We start from the raw sequence: 14,502 nt of genomic DNA on the forward strand, positions 1-14,502 counted from the left end.
TACTGCAGAGTCGTTAACTCCTAAACCCTCTATTTCTGAAACATGGGCTGAGAACATATACAGAGGCACTGATGTACATGTTTACAGTGGTGGTCCCATTGGAACTTGCCTGCTTTGAGAAATATTTTGCTGAAGCAGACAGGGTCCTACTGGAGGCAGGGTCTGTAAGCGTCAGAGATTGGGGGCTCCAACTCCTGTAAGCAGGGTTTTAACTAGTAAATAGCTAGTTTCACGTATGATGAGCTCTGCTTTAAACAGAAAATTGACAATCCTCGAACACGAAATTCTGGGATATCCACAGTGCTAGTCATTATTAGGTAACTAGCCAATGAGGTAAAGCTTACAAGGGTAGGGCACACTACGTACGATAGTAGTGCTCTTAACTTCTGTCTCATTATAGCCAGTAGATTTTCTGCAAGTATTGCAAGCACTTGTGAGTGCTCTGGTGGATGAAGTTTAATAGCTCATGAAAGAGTGTATTTTTATCCCAGAATTATTTTCGCCAGTATATGCTTTGAAACTATTATAAGGACGTTGACTGCGCACTCCAACAATACTGTCTTATACCAGTAGAAGATCTGCATGACTGTAAGCATTCTGACCATGTATTCTGTCAACATTACTGGTGAGCTCACGGGCTGATGAAGCTTGACTGCCCATTAGAGTACTGTATTTGACAATTGTTTTATATTTGCTAGCACATGACTTGAAAATATTATATGCACTGTGAGTGTGCATTTAACTACATTGCATTTTCTTTTTATCCTGTTTTATACTTGTGAATGATGTTTTTGCAATGCTTTTAAGTAATTATGCAATAAAGTTTTGACTGAGTACACTTTGATTTTTACATTACCCTTTTCTTTTTTTTCACTGTTTAATCGTGGGACTAAAATCTTTGTCACTATTTTATATTCAGTTCCATCGAAGAGCGCGCTCTAAATGATGATTATATTCGTTTATTTTTCTCTTTTCTTAGACAACCATCATGGTCTCTCAACTCCAGATTAGTAAAGTTTCATTAACTGAAAATGTAAATTAATAAATTGCATGTAGTATGTTGCTTAGACTGAGTTCAATTAACTAATTAACTTAAGGACAGAAACCTTATATTTGTTGTAGGTGTTTCATATTGTACCTCAGCCATCAAAGTACTAAGTTTAGCTTTGTTGTTGTTTTCTAGATGTTTCAACCTTTTACCTTTTATGTTTTTAGATGTGTCCTCACCGTGTATGTCAGACTATTAAGATAAAAATATTGAACTGCAACAATATTGACTCAAGAATATTGGCTACCACTCTATTGTCAAGGTAAGTATATCTAGGGAAGTGTAGACTTACTCTATTTAATTCCAAGGTCAAGGTATTAAGAATATATGGTGTTAAGAATAGCCATGTGTAGACGGTCACCATACCTGCCACCACATGGTAGCCTTTGAGTAGAAAACCCCCAGCTCTTCAGAGAGGTTGTCCATTCGTTTTGGCCAACAACTCAAACATGTATATGTCCCAGGCATCCAGCAAAGGTGCCCTTCCCTGTGTGAATAGCAGCGATCGTCATGTCGTTAATTCGGCAGAGTTCCATTTAGAAAGATCCTTCAGCCAGAGTGACAGTAACATTGCAACAGCGCTTCTGGAGGACAAATGCCAAGTCTGTGAATCTGACCATGTATGTATGCTTGCGCAGTCGGGTAGTCAAAACCAGAAGGCATGGAAACAGGTCATACTGCAGACTTCAGATAATGATTGAATTGCTTCCTCCCTCACCAGGCATGTCCAAATCATATGATAGAAATTAGCCTCCATACAGGGCCAACAGTGGTATCGCGGGGGACACCCAGGAAAATGTGGTGCAGACACACAAGGGATCAAGTAGGTCTGGTGGAAGAATTTAAACTGGATATAATTCTGGCAGGCATTCTTGGAAATACCTCACACTTACTCTAGCACCTGTGTCCACTGATTGTTCAGTAACTCCCGGCCCGTCGATTGGTCCATTTGTCTTGTAAAAGCCTGGAAGACAGGCATCTGGTCTTCCAACAATCTGCCATAAAGCGATGCATTCCTCATGAGTCATCTTAATATGTTCTTCATAATGTGAGGAGAAATAGCTACAAATAGTCATCCTTCATTTTAGTACACTTCTCGCTACCTGTGTCTGTTAATCCTCATCTATTGTCCTTTGTTGATGGGTTTGAAAAGCAATCAATTTCCTACATGTTTTCTATGCATCCTTGTATACATTTGTTAGCGTGGGTATAAACATAGGTTTACAATGTTCTTGTTACTGTTAATTGTGAGCTGTCTCTCTCTCTCTATATCAGTAATACATCGATTTCGCCTAATGATCAGCTTTCATTCAAGTGATATTATTTTGCATTCTGCTTATTTTAGAAGTAAATATTGACTGCTATGTGATTAGACCAAGAAGAGATGCTTTATATGTGTTTCAGATTATTGGAGATATTGTCTGTGCTTGATTATTTTTAAAAAAATCTATTGCTTCTAGATACCACTTCTGTGAAGTCAGCATTAGTTAGTCCAGTTGCATCATTGATCCATATATTTGATATAGCACTTGTTTGTTTATGGGTTTAAATACTAGACCAAACATAGGGGGTCATTCTGACCCCCGCGGGCGGCGGGAGCCGCCCGCCTGGAGGGAGCCGCCATATGGCCGCTCCGCGGTCAAAAGACCGCGGAGGCCATTCTGGCTTTCCCGCTGGGCTGGCGGGCGACCACCAGAAGGCCGCCCGCCAGCCCAGCGGGAAACCCCTCCCCACGAGGAAGCCGGCTCCGAATGGAGCCGGCGGAGTGGGTAGGTGCGACGGGTGCAGTGGCACCCGTCGCGTATTTCAGTGTCTGCAAAGCAGACACTGAAATACAAAGTGGGGCCCTCTTACGGGGGCCCCACGACACCCCTCACCGCCATCCTGGCGGTGAGGGGGTCGGAATCCCCCATGGCGGCGCAGATGGGGGATTCCCAGGGCAGTGGAAAACCGGCGGGAGACCGCCGGTTTTCCTTGTCTGACCGCGGCCAAACCGCCGCGGTCAGAATGCCCTGCGGGGCACCGCCAGCCTGTTGGCGGTGCTCCCGCATCCCCGGCCCCGGCGGTCCTTGACCGCCGGGGTCGGAATGACCCCCATAGTGTGATACGAAACATCCCACTGGATATTTTTTAAGTTGCGCATTTCTCAAAAAAGAATACATATTTGTTAGATAACACAATGATGCATACATTGTTATGAGTGAAATGTAAAGCCAACATGCGTTGGATTGCTGAAACACTGTATGTTTTGTAAAGTCAGATTTTTGATTATTTTTGTGTTCACACAGTTCGTGAATGGAAGATTACCACAAGACTATTTTGCTAATTTTTCTATATTTTTAGAATGACATTTCAATTACCCAGCTTAAAATATACCCTCCATTTAAGATTTCCAGGCTAAGATTTACAGAGAATTGATGCAAAGCAGGGTAACAACCAAAACTGCTGCACCGTGTTGCGTGAACTAGAGAGAGCAGAAGTGCACCCTATCCACAAAGAAGTGGCTCAATTCTGTTCTCTCTCCCTGCACTGGGGCACTTGCTACAGTCATGTGCCAACCAGACACCCTTGCTCTTCTGGTCAGCAAAGATTTTGTTCAGTAGGGAGTCCCTTCTTGTACAAAAGCTATGCTTTAAGACAATTCACTTCAAAGAAGAAAAAACGAGGACAAATTAAAAAAAAATTATCCTTGTTATGGCAGCCTTTGGTTCAAATGCATGTCTACAATTCTTTCTAGATATGGATTTGTGTTAAAAACATGGGTGGGGGGACAGGAACACCAACGCACCACTTTTGGAACGCACCCTTAATGTAAAGTAATGCATTGCTCTGCATTGCGTTACAGTTGGTTACAAACTAATGCAATTCACCCTCTGTGCTGGTTTATAAATACCAATCTAGATTTTACATGTAGTCAGGATTAAAAATGTAATGCAACCCTGACATAAAATCATAGTAAATCTGGGCTCAAGTTCTGTGTATATTTAAAAGAAACATGTTGGATCATCTGCGCTTAGGCTGCGTATGTTGACAAATGCAAGTAAATAATAGGTGAGGTAAGAGTAAATAAGCAAAATACCATTTTACCAGCGTACGTGACGTGATTTTGAGAGTTTAGCAATGCAATGTTTCCACTTAAAATTTAACTGACTCTTAATCAACATGTTCTTTTAATGTGATTGTATTTTTTACCCAATTTGTTTCCAATTGTGTTTGTCTTATTTGCGATATGTGCATCTCACTAGTAGTAAATATTTGATTTTTTTTCTCTGTTTTTGAAAGATTGCTAGTCACTTTACCCTAAAGAAGTGTGCCAGCTTGCTATTTTCTGCTGTTCACAAGGAATGAAGAACTAGTTTCAAGTGCCTTGAGATTTTTCACGCACAACACAAATGAGAAACTGTGTGGCAAGTGATGTGTCCTACCTACTCCACATCTCTATTTTGCCTCTTGACAGCGCTCTTGCGCCTTGACTTTGCCTCTCTGGGGCCCATTATTCTAACCTACTTCGATACCTCTTGACTCTGCCTCTGGGCTCTTCCCTTCTTGCCACGGTCTGCTCCCTATACCGGGTCTGTTCCTGTAAGTTTTCGACTAGCAAGTAGGCATCACTTTTTTATTTTGGGTGATTTGCTGTTCCCAAGCAGAATGCACAGCAGCACAAATAGCGCTGGTTGGGCAGGTCTAAATCGGATGGCCGTCTTAAAGTCATGGACGCCAAGTGGTTGCCCAAATGGCTCAGCTGGTGAAGGCTCTCCCGTCCCGTTGGAAAAACTCCCTTCACAATTTACTAAATGCGGCCGGGGGCACAGAGAAGGGCAGATGTGACATCCTCCTTATTGACCATTGTCTCTGTTTTTTTCTCTTCTAAACGAGACACTTCACACGTTACCTTTTTCGTGCCTTTTTTACTCCTTGATTTTGTCAACCTAATCCACCACGGTGTAAGGTAGCCCAGTGAAGCCACCTGCTCTCCAGCTCTGCTGGTGCACTAAGCACCAGGATGTTATTATAGCTCTCTCAAAGTATATGGGAAATGGCAAGAGTTTACATGGTGGCACAAAAGAAATATCATCTGATAAACCTGATGCCTCAACAATATATGCATTCTCGCGATTAGGTCATCACAGGTGATTCGGTTTCTGTGTTGTGTGAAGCTGATGTGTCATTCACATTAATTCAACTACTAGTGCACCTTAACTCTTTGATTCTTTCACTAATGTTTGTAGAAGCTTAAAAGTGAAATCCTTGTATTTAATATGCTTTATCTGTTAATCCTCAAATGAACAATAAACTATACTATGCCATGTGAAGTAAACGACAAGTTTATAAAGAATGGGAAACAAAGCAAATTATATTATTCTCAACATTAATAGTAACTTATCACATGGTTTGAAAGTAAAATATTCAGAATGCAATTCTAAAGGTATTTATGTTGGAGCTGGCTCCAAGGAAGTCTGCTTTGAGATTGACAACTTGTGTATCAGTTCAATTGTTATCAGTATGCACAATCAATACAGGACACCAAGGGTTTATGAAGCAATTAAACAATTTGGCTTACAGTGCACAAACACCATGAAAACCAGGTTCAAAGAACTTTAGACAAATTGTCGCAGCACAATGGTGAAAGTACACAGGTCGTTCAATTACCTTCTGAAGTTTTGTGGCTGACTCTAATCAAAAAAGTATTCACAATGGTTCATAATGTTAACCCCCCCCTAAGATCTGTTCATCTTTGTTATTTCTGATTCGCACAAATCTTTCAAGTCTGTTATGTTAGTAGTATTTTAAACATTTTTGAATGTAGCAAAGTTTAGGAATTTGGGTCCAACATTAAAGAGAGAATTCACTTCATCACATAGAAATAGTCTTTCCCACTTCAGTAAACCTGGTGTATAGGTGTGTCTCCTACGTCCTCTGGCCATGTGTCGATATTAACATCTTTGGAAGAGAGGGATGTAATAGTCTAAAGGGACAGAGAAACTATGAGAGATGCAGACAAACCCATGGGAGAATGTGGTTAAGAGAGGTATTATAGAGCATGGGAGAGCACATAATGAAAAGGGGCAAATGAGAAAAAATGATAGCGAGCACAGGAGTAAGAAAAGGCGAGGGAAAGCAGAATAAACGATGGAATAAGAAAAGTCAGAGAGAAGCAATTAGTGGCTGACAGGAAAGAGTATAGAGAGGATAAAGAAGGCGAGTGACGATAGCCCAAATCATCTGTGGAAGAGATACAAAATTTAGAAGACAGTTCCTTATGGGAGATTTGAGGGCAGGAAATAGTCACATTCCCCCGACATGAATTAATTAGGGGAATATTATTTGTTGCACTGGCTGGGTCATTCAGAATACTGGTTCAGATTAAGACTGATAAAATCGGCTGCAAAATAAACTGCCACAAGTTGTGTTTGCACCAGGTGCTTCTGGTGTTTATGCATACAGTTAACAGAACAGGGAAAGAAAATGACAGTAGCTGTGAAAGCAACACTTTTGACTGGTATGTATGCACTGTTAAACCTTGTCCTCTGATTTCCTTGGAGTTGTCTTACATCAGGGGTTCGGTTATGCCACTATCCTGATTTTGCTAATTATTAGTCCTGGCATCCGTGACGTGAATTCAACTGCCTTTTTGCCCCTGCCACTGTATGTTTGACTTGTGCTGAATTCAGTTTTTGCTGGTTTTGGTACTCTGGGCACTTTTCCCCCGCTGATCAGTGCTAAAGTGCAAGTGCTCCCTGTGTTTGTGGTTATGCTTGGTTATCCATGATTGGCATAGTTGATTTACTAGTAAGTCCCTTGCATATTGCACCATGTGTGCCCAGGGCCTGTAAATCAAATGCTACTAGTGGGCCTGCAGCAGTGATTGTGCCAGCCACATAAGTAGCCCTGTAAACATGTCTCGCACCTGTTATTGCAGTGTCTGTGCGTGCACGTTTAAACTGCCATGACGACCTGGTAAGTGCACCCACTTGCCATGCCCAAACCTTCCCTTTTAGTGCAAGTAAGGCATCCTTAAGTTGGGCCCAAGGCAGCCCCCTGGGCACGGTGCAGTGTATTTAAAAGCTAGGACATGTACTGCTGTGTCTTACATGTCCTGATAGTGAAATACTGCTAAATTTGGTTTTCACTATTTCAAGGCCTATCTCTCCCATAGGTTAATATGGGGATTGCCTTGAAATATCTGTCAAGTGTAATTTCCCATAGGAAGCAGATACGGATATGAAACTTGGGGTCTCTGAACTCACAATTTTAAAATACATCTTTTAGTGAAGGTGGTTTTCCAATTGCATGTTTGAAAATGCCACTTTTAGAAAGTGGGCATTTTCTTGCTTAACCATTCTATGCCTGGCTGTGGAATACATGTCTGGGTCAGGATGACAGTTGGGCTGGTTGTGAATTCACTGTAGACAGACACACAAAGGGAGCTGATAAGTGTGCCCTGCATATCCCGATGAGTCTTCTTGGGCTAGAGTGATGGGAGGAGCTGACACTTGCACCTGAGTAGGGCTGTGCCAGTCCTTACATAATACAGTCTCCAACCACCTAGAGTGTGTCTGGAAACAGGACAGCAAAGGCAGGGCCTTGTGCACTACACAGACTTTCCTTTAAAGTTTGTCTAATTCTAATACAGAAATGAGGATAAGTATTGGGCCCAAAACCCCAGACTTTTAGAACACTTCTAGATCACAGGAGGCTCTGCCAAGGAAAAGAGCTGAAGAGTTGGAAGCAGAAGTACTACTCCTTTGTTGTGTGTGCTTTGCTGGGTTGCCCTGCAGTTGCTGCTTCTGCTTTGGAGAGGACAACGACTGGACAGTGTGATGTATCCTGCTGGTAAAGTTTCTCCAACAGCTTGGACTGAGCTTGCCTCCTGTTAAGAAGTCTCAGGGACATCAAATATGTCACCTGCCAGCCTCTGGGTTCTCTTTTTGAGGGCTCTGACGTGCCAAGAAGTGCTCACTCCAGTTCCTGGGCCCTTGGGAGTGAAGTCTGGCAGAAGAGCTAGGCATACCGACTCTGGAAGACTCCAGAACTGGCACTGCTGCCCAACTCTGCCCAGCGTCCTGCACCTCAGGTCGCCACAGACCCTCAAGGGAAGGACATGTCTTCTGCGCCTCACAGAACTCCTCCCTGGTGGGGCCCCCTTCTTATTGCTAATGGGTCACCTCAGACACATCCCCCAGCTCAGCAACCTGCTCCTCTGTAGGCTCTGGAGTGTCCCCCTCCGGTTCAGCCTCCTCCCGGACCCTGGGTACTTCTGGGGTGGGTATCCCATACCCCTGCTCCTCCTCTTTCTGTAAGGCACATGGGCCACTCCTTCAGGCTCCAGGTCCTCCTGATCACCCTTACTGGCTGCTATAGACCGAGTGGTCACACATGTCCACACAGGCAGACTCCCCATCTCCAAATGTGACATGCTTTCCACTTCACACCAAGGGGAATCCTCCAGGTCGTTACCCACCAGATAATCATCAGGCATGGCTGGACTCTCAGCTACCCTCATGGAACCTGAGATCCCCCGCCATTCAAAGGGAACCCACGCCACCTTGTACTGGGGCTGAGAGTTGTCCACAGCAACTACTTGGTGAAACAAATTGGGGACCACCTGCTCTTCAGACACCAGGTGACACCTGGCAGTAGTAACACTGGCTCTTGTGTCTCTCAGAGGCCTCCACCCTCAGTCCATTGATGGCCGCCCACTGAATGTACTTCTTAGTGTTCTCAGGCACCAGGGTTCTCTGGACAATCTCACTGTCCCCTAGTGAGACAAGGGTCATCATAACTGGATTCCACCCTTCTCTTGGAACCAACTCTTCCCCAAGCACTACACTGGCCAACCCGTGACTATGCACCAGTCGGTGCCTATGTCCACTTGGGACACTTTTGGTCCCCCTCATATGACCCTCCTGATCACATGCATAACACTTGCAAGGACTCTTCGCCACAGGCTTCCCTGTAGAGATTGCAAGGAGTCCTCTTACCTGGGGGATGGGAATCCTTACCCTGGGAACTAGGTTGGGACCCTTGCTCCCCTACTTCCTTTGATGGGGACCCTGCTCACCCTTGGCAGAGTCTCCCCGATACCTCTGGTGGACCCTGGTACTCTCCCAGAGGCCTGCTTCCTGGGCAAGCTTCCTGGGGTCAGTCAGGTTGCTTCAATCAGATGCTGGTGCAGCCCTTGAAAACAAAGACTATGCGAGTGTTTCCATGCAAACAAATTGTACAGCCCCTGATAAGGTGTTACCTTGCTGCCATTCACCATCCATCCAGTGCTCTGCAAAAATAACCAACACATTCTAGCCAAGTTTGGGAATCTGACTTCTTGTAGGACCTAAACTTTTCCTTGTGGTGCTTTGAGGTGAGACCATACTTGGTGAATTATGCATCCTTCATGGTAGAGTAGGTGTGGCCCCGCGGGATCCCCTAGGGCTGTCAAGGTATCCCTTCACTCTGCCTCAAAGAGCATCCACAGACCTGCCCCAGTGTACCTCAAGGACCCCATTCATGTGGAGAGCTGACTCACCCCCCCCCCTTAAACCACAAGTGCATATAGTCCTTCCTCTTATAATTCTTCACTAGATCTTTAGAAATGTGCACACTCCTCTCAGACTGCACTAGAAGTATGCTCACGCCATTCGTGCTGGATCTGGCCTGCTTGGCCATGAGGTCCAGCTCCCTCATACTCAACTCATGAGCCAAAAGCAATTTCTGTTCCTCCAGAGCAAGGGCTCTTTCCCTCTCTTGTTGCTATAGTTCAACCTGAGCTTCTCTATTCCCAGCTCATGCTCTCTGGCCTGTCTCCTGTCCTCCAGCTGCCCTGGGGACAAACCTCTCGATGACACACTGCTGCCACTCCTGGAGGCTACTCTCCCTGCAGGCAGATCCTGAGGCACAAAGGGGCAGATTTATGGAAAGTACAGCACCACTTTCCCTGCACCCCTTAGCACCCCCCTACTGCCACCATGTGTGCGCCGTATTTAAAATACGGTGCACCATGGCGCAGGGTAGGGGGCAATAGCATGACGCTATTGATGTACTCTGCAGAAGTAATGCTAAAATATTGGCACTACTCCTGCAGAGTACATAGGGCCCCCTTACAAAGAATGAAAGACGTCTTTTAATGCCTTCTCTTGAGCAGGTGTTAACAGTGCTGGAAAAAAATGGCGTAATCTCACAGATTTCCTTACGCCATTTTTCCGGCTCCCATAACGGGAGAATGCCCCCTTTACATACAGTATGCCTGGCACAGGCATAATGTAGTGCAAAGGGTTACAGAGTGGTGCAATGCATGCATTGTGTCACTCTGTAAATACAACGTGAGGATTTTTGCCTCGTTGGGCCACATTAACGTCAAAATATATGATGTTAATGTGGCGCATGGTGGTGCTAGGGACCTATAAATATGCCCCAAATTCCCCTTGTTGGTTTTGTACCTCCACATCTCTTTCTCAGTCTCACCAGCTTCTCTTGCTGCCCACCAAGCCCTCAGTGCCTTTTGCAGCTCCTCGTTCCTAGAGAAACTCTTCACAGGACAATTAAAATTAAAATCCTAGCAGAACTGTTTTAGTCAAAACACAGCGTAGGATTTCAACTTCTCTTTCTCAAACACAACCTCTGCAACCTCACTTGTGGTTCACCAGACAAAGACATGATTTGTGGATAACACCAAGGGTTATCAAAAACATAAAAAGATCAAAAGGCAGTATGCAGTTGCATAATGGTCTGTACAATGCAGTAGAGTACACCAATCACTGTATGTCAGGTACAAGCACAAGTCCTGTGGTCACCGCTGATCATCAATGTTGGCAGTGGGACTCTAGTTGGCAGTGAGTTTACACCCTGTCAAATTAGGGACCTTCACTCGAGTCAGAGTATGGGAGTCACACTTCTATGATAACCTCTGTTTATCCCCTTGGTAGCTTGGCACGAGCAGTCAGGCTTATCTCAGAGGCAATGTGTTAAGTATTTGTACACACACACTCATTAACACAGTGAAAATACTACAAATGGACACCACACCAGTTTAGAAAAATAGCCAATATATATTTAAGTAAAACAATACCAAAACGAAAAAACCCAACTTACACATGCAAAAATATACATTTTTGAAGTTTAAATCTCAATAAAGCGTTTAGAAACACAATAGCTCCAAATGGTGCTGTAACGCATTGTGTCATGGGAGTCGTGATTTATATGTCTTTTAAAGAGACAGTGAAAGTACGGAGTGTGGGAAATGCCCTGAACTGTAGAAGAAGGATGCTCCATTGGAGAGGGCCAAGAGGATAGTGTGAACATAAGGAGATTGAGCCAGGTGCATAGGCTCATCCAGCCCCTGCACCACATTGGGCCCCCACACTCCAAGGGGACACCATCCAGCTTAAGGCCTATGAATTTCTATGATATATGGGACTCTCAAGCTTTCCGTACTTTTTTCTGCACGGGGCCCCATCATTTTACTTTACTCCTCTAGACTGAGCACAGGAAGTAAGAGTACTGTAAGTTGATCACTATTAAAAATTGGGTTTCTGGTTGGCAGAGGTATGAACCATATCCAAGCAGCAACCCAATACTAGTCACGGTAAATCACAAACACACCCTAAATTACCTGTGCTCACCCCCGGTAGCTTGACACAGAGCAGGCAGGCTTAACTTAAGAGGCAATCTGTAAAGTATTTGTGAAACACTTCAAACAGTAAAACAGCACACAAAACACCACACAAAAAGATATGGTTGGAAAAATAGATCTCAATTTAAATAACAAAACAAGACCAAAACGGCTTAAATCCAAGAAGTAGAAGTCAGAAAAGAATTTTTAAACAACAAACTTAGTTGTAGTGCTTAAAAGCATTAAGCACCAACCGGAGCCACCTGGTCATGCTAGACCGGGTCAAATTTGAAAAGTCAGGCCAACCGCAATGGAGCATGGGTTGGGTACAGGGACCAACCCTGGCCTGCTGAAATAGTACTTTGGTTTGGAGTTGCATCGACGTAGAGAGGTAGATGCGAGGAGTAAAGGAGGCGATGCATTGCCGTCAATCATGGAGATGTAGGCGATGTGTCGGTTCCGAGGCATGCAAAGCTGGGAATGTGTCGGGAATGGAGGCAGTGCGCTGAGCAGTCGGCAATGCAGTGTTCCTGATTCTCACTCCAGCGGCGATTCATCAGTGTCCATGGCGATGTAGTGTCCTCAAACCTCACAGCAGCGGCAATGCATCAGCATAGTTGAAGATGCACTGGCTCCGAACCGCATTGATGTGTGCAGTTTGGACTGGAGCAGCACTTTATATCCTCTTCCGAGGGCCCATGACTAGATTGGCACAACTTGATAGGGCAAGACTTGCAGCAAGCAAAGTCCAGGTGCTGTGGGAGATGAGTTGGAAGTCCTTTGTGTCCCTGAGATTTCTAAAGAACAGGAGACAAGCCAGCAAGCCCTTGGAGTCACTCTGGGTTCAAGTGAGATGGGTGCAGTTCTTCCTCAGCTGGGCAGATGCAGCAGTTCAGCACAGCGGAAAAACAATTCTTCCAGAGCAGCATTCCAGAGAGGCAGTCCTTGTAGAAGCACAGCGGTCTTTCTTCCTGGCAGAGTTTTTCACAGGTTCAGCAGTATACTGAGTTGGTAGGGTCAGAGATCCAGTACTTATACCCAGCTGTGCCTTTGAAGTGGTCTTTGAAGTGCACAGAGGTCCCTTATTTCTGCCCTAGCTCAAGGCTCACTACAGGGAGGTATGCAGCCCTTTGTGTTGAAGTAGGATGCAGCCTATTCATGTGTAAGTATCAGACCCTCCCTCCCATCCTGCTCAGGATGACCCATCAGGATGCTGATGGCCCATCAGTCACACCTAAGAGTCCTTTGTGTGTGGCTGTCTAGAGGGAGTGCACAATCCTAGCTGTCACTCTAGCAGAGACATGTATTGGTGACAGACTGCAGGCATACAAGTCTAAGAGCAGGAAAATTGCAAATTTCTAAAAGTGGCATTTTCAAAATTGTAACAATAAGACCAGCTTTACCATTAAAAAGGACTTTTCATTACAATTCCATAGGTACTAAACATGACATCTCTACCAGTAGGAGGTTGGTCCTTTATGTAGTGTACAAAGCTAGGCACATTGTGCAGGGGGTCCAGGCACCCACACGTTGGTTTACAGGGGTGAAAACCAAATCACCTAAAGCTCTAATTTTTTAGGGAGCTTGGCCGAGCAGTTAGGGCAATCTTGGAGAAGTGAGAAGCATTTGTTCTACTCACAGCATCAATCTTGTGACTCACACACTCAAAGGATTAACGCAAGACCAATTTATAACAATACAGTAGTTCAGATTTTTATGTAATTTTTAAGGCCAAGATCATCAATATTGGTTAAGTACTTTTCGAGATATGAATTTTTGAAGTTTAATAAAAATAGTATTTTTGTGCATAATTACGCACCATAGGAACCAATGGAGGAAAACCTTTAAAAATACATATAAAATCACACAGTTGGTTTACCAAGTTCTTCTTTGGCAGGTTGGTTGAGGTCATCGGTTGGCACACTGTGCCAGCTGGAGAAGTTCGGGCGGCTCCTGGTTCCGGTGGGAGCAGCGGGAGAAGACCTCTGGAGCTGGTGCAGGGCCACTGCGAGGGAGAACTTGGAAAAGCACTGCACAGGTAAGTTTAAAGGTGAATCCTGGGGGTATCCTTGGAGTGTCGAGTTCCCAAGGGGTAGGGTACCTTTAGGGCACAGCTGGTTCTTCGGTGCAGGACACAGGGCAGCCGGGTGCAGTGCGAATCAGTGAGCCAGGAGCTGTGCGCAAGGATGCCCTCAGAAACAGGAGGTAGGTCGGTTCAAGGGTCGCTTACAGGACAACAAGGGGCACTCTGGTGGGAGGTCCAGGTTGTTTCTGAAGTCCCTTGACTTAGGCTTCCTCCTGGTCCTTTCTCAGTCCCAGATGGACTGTTTTGCCTTGTGTCTGAAGTAAAATGACGACAACCAGGGTATTGGTATGATTCAGCCACTAGAGAGCTCAATTCCACCAAACTTGACACACTAGCAGGGTTTGTCATTGCAGTCATTGGTGTGATGTTTGACCTGGCTGAAGCATCTGGTTCTGGAGTTAACGGCCAGTCAGTGAAGTGGACCTCACTGACTTGTTGATTCCTTGTGGTTTTAGAGTGGTACCTCAACTCTGGAGGGAGTGCTCTGGCAATTTGTGAAACCTGGAGGTCCTCTGGGGTTTTTGTAGAGCTGTCCAGTTGTCCAGCAGCTCCTCATCGGTGATTGTAGGGTCCTGGGTGCAGCAGGCAGGGATTGGCGCCTTTTCCTTGTGGCAGCAAGTCCACAGTTCTCGTGCCTTAGATCTTCTTGGTGCTGGTCTTCTTCTGTCCATCAAATCTGATTTCTCGGTCTAGGGATGCCCACTAAATACTGTATTTAGTGAAGGTTTTAGGGGGAACCTGGTAGTGAACAATGGGTCATCT

Source organism: Pleurodeles waltl, chromosome 1_2, assembly GCF_031143425.1.
Source record: "Pleurodeles waltl isolate 20211129_DDA chromosome 1_2, aPleWal1.hap1.20221129, whole genome shotgun sequence".
NCBI classification, from domain to species: domain Eukaryota; kingdom Metazoa; phylum Chordata; class Amphibia; order Caudata; family Salamandridae; genus Pleurodeles; species Pleurodeles waltl.